General features: G+C 31.4%; 1 long non-coding RNA gene across 1 annotated transcript; it reads left to right on the forward strand.

The window, feature by feature from the left end:
- Positions 1-329: 329 nt before the first annotated feature.
- LOC141721602 (uncharacterized) lies at positions 330-1107 on the forward strand. Its single transcript, XR_012574791.1, has 3 exons — positions 330-395; positions 481-551; positions 866-1107. It is a non-coding gene; the product is annotated as an uncharacterized LOC141721602 (long non-coding RNA).
- Positions 1108-2242: the final 1135 nt, after the last annotated feature.

Raw genomic sequence — 2242 nt, forward strand, 5'->3', positions numbered from 1 at the left:
ATCTTTTGTGCAGATTTTGTTTCAACTCTTCCGTGTCCTTCAGGAGCTCCTACCCACGAAATATTGGCGCTTGATTGTGAAATGGTAAGGCAGGGTTCAGATGTTCAGTGTTGTTCGATGTTTCTGGCCTGGAAGTGCTATATCATTATTATATGTATATTATATTTCTTTTCAAATATTGAAGTTATGTACTATATTCGTTCTTCTAATCAATTTACTGTATAGTTCCAGATCGGATTTTCTTAGTCAGACTTGTTAGTTATGATGTTGCGGATTGAATTTTGATGGGATAATGACAATGTCTCTATTGCATATGCTACAGCAGTATTACAGCAGTATATGTGACTGTATATTCGGTACATATATTGATTAATAGTGTTGCAGTGAAGGATATGGTAAAAATATATTGCTTTTTATTTGTTCTTTTTGCTTGGTTTAGGTGGAAAGTTCTTAAAAAAAACTTGTTCTATTGATTGGCAGGAGATCTGGTGAACCAAGCAAGAGGAAGCCATACTTGCCTGTTGATAAACAGTTCTTGATAACCAGAAATGGTAAATTTAATCTCAATATCCCTGGAACGTTTAGTTTCCTGTAAGATGTTTTTTTTTCTTTTTTACTCAGTAGATAGTTTTATTTTTGTTATAGAAACTTATTATTCTATAATTGATTGTGATCATTAACTTGTATTATCTATTCTAGTTATAGTATCTTTAGTTAATATAAGTATATAATATTGCCCCATGTGTTGTGTTCAATAAATACGTTTGGTATGTTGTTGTAAGAGGGCTCTGTCTAAGCAGTGTATAAAGCTGTCTGAATAGGGTTTAATACGTTCTGCGTAAATGAGAGTTTTCCTCACTTGCAGAAATTAGTTGAAGGATACTTGCTTAGGCTGCTCACAGGAGTGACATATTCACGCATATTCTGATATGGCATTTATAGGTGGGAGTTGCTTTTTGGTTATTCTCCCCATTTTAATTAATTAATTAATTAATTTCAGTTTATTCAGAGTTTTAAAGCTTAACTATTATATTTAAGAATGGCAGGGGAAGTCTTGTGAATCAGAGACTGGGAAAGAGTCAAAGGAGAAGGATACATCAGTTGCCCTAAAGGTATACTTGTATAAAAAATCAACGTTCTCATACTCACTAAGAAAATTAATTGTTAATTGTTTATTTTTTTTGTACTCGAAAAATGTATGATTAGATGAGAATATTTTTACTACAAAAACTTATATTCCCCATTCTCTCTGTGCAAATTGTCACCCTGGGTTTGTAATATAAATATCCTCTCTGTGGTACCCCCGACCCCAACATTATCCTTCAAATGATTCTCCTTGGCAATGTGGAAAGTGATCTAAACGATAATAGTTGGAAAAAGACTAAATTTAGTGTTGGTAAATGCTCATCAACATGGACTAAGTATAAATATTTTATGTTTAATTCGTAATGTACTTTAACATTCTGCTGGTATATGTGTAATCTCTCATGTTGTGGAAATTGTTTGCAGCACCATTATTAATTCTTCATGAATATTAACTACAAGATTACATAGTATTTTACTGCTTTAAACTGGTAACATATTATGTGTATGTGACTGATAACCTCTGCATATATACTATGCACAATGTAAACAATACACTGTTCTATATTTAGAAAGGTAACAATGTCAAAGAAGTTAATTAGAAAACAATGGCTAGCTATACAAAAATCATCCGAGTGTGTAGTAAAATTATCAATTTTCTAAACTGATTCCTTTAATTTTTTTAACCTCACCTATAAAATTTAACAATAATTTAGTTTATTTAGAAATCTTTCTTTTCTTTTCTGCTCCCATCTAATAAGTTATAAATGATTATACACTTATATTATATGTATGTTGTCACTGTGTCACAGGTGGACGAGCTCCTCAGCAAGGTATCTGAACTAACTGTTAGATATTAACATGACCCTCCGTATATATTTCTGCTTTCTATGAAGTATAAGTACCTATAGAGTAGTGTAGTATAAAAAGTCCTATTAAGAATTAATGAATGTAAACAAAAACCTGACCAAACATCCAATATGTACTCCATCTTACAACTCTTTAAATCTTGTACTAAAAGAATAACACTATTAAGATTAGTTTTTATAGATGTATACAAAAGGTGAAAAGCTTACCAAACATTAAATGTATTCAAAGACCCTTCAAGTGCTGGTCTGATTAGTTAGGCTTAGCTTGCAGGGATTTTATTAAGTGTGAA

This window comes from Apium graveolens, chromosome 1, assembly GCF_009905375.1.
Source record: "Apium graveolens cultivar Ventura chromosome 1, ASM990537v1, whole genome shotgun sequence".
Lineage (NCBI taxonomy): Eukaryota > Viridiplantae > Streptophyta > Magnoliopsida > Apiales > Apiaceae > Apium > Apium graveolens.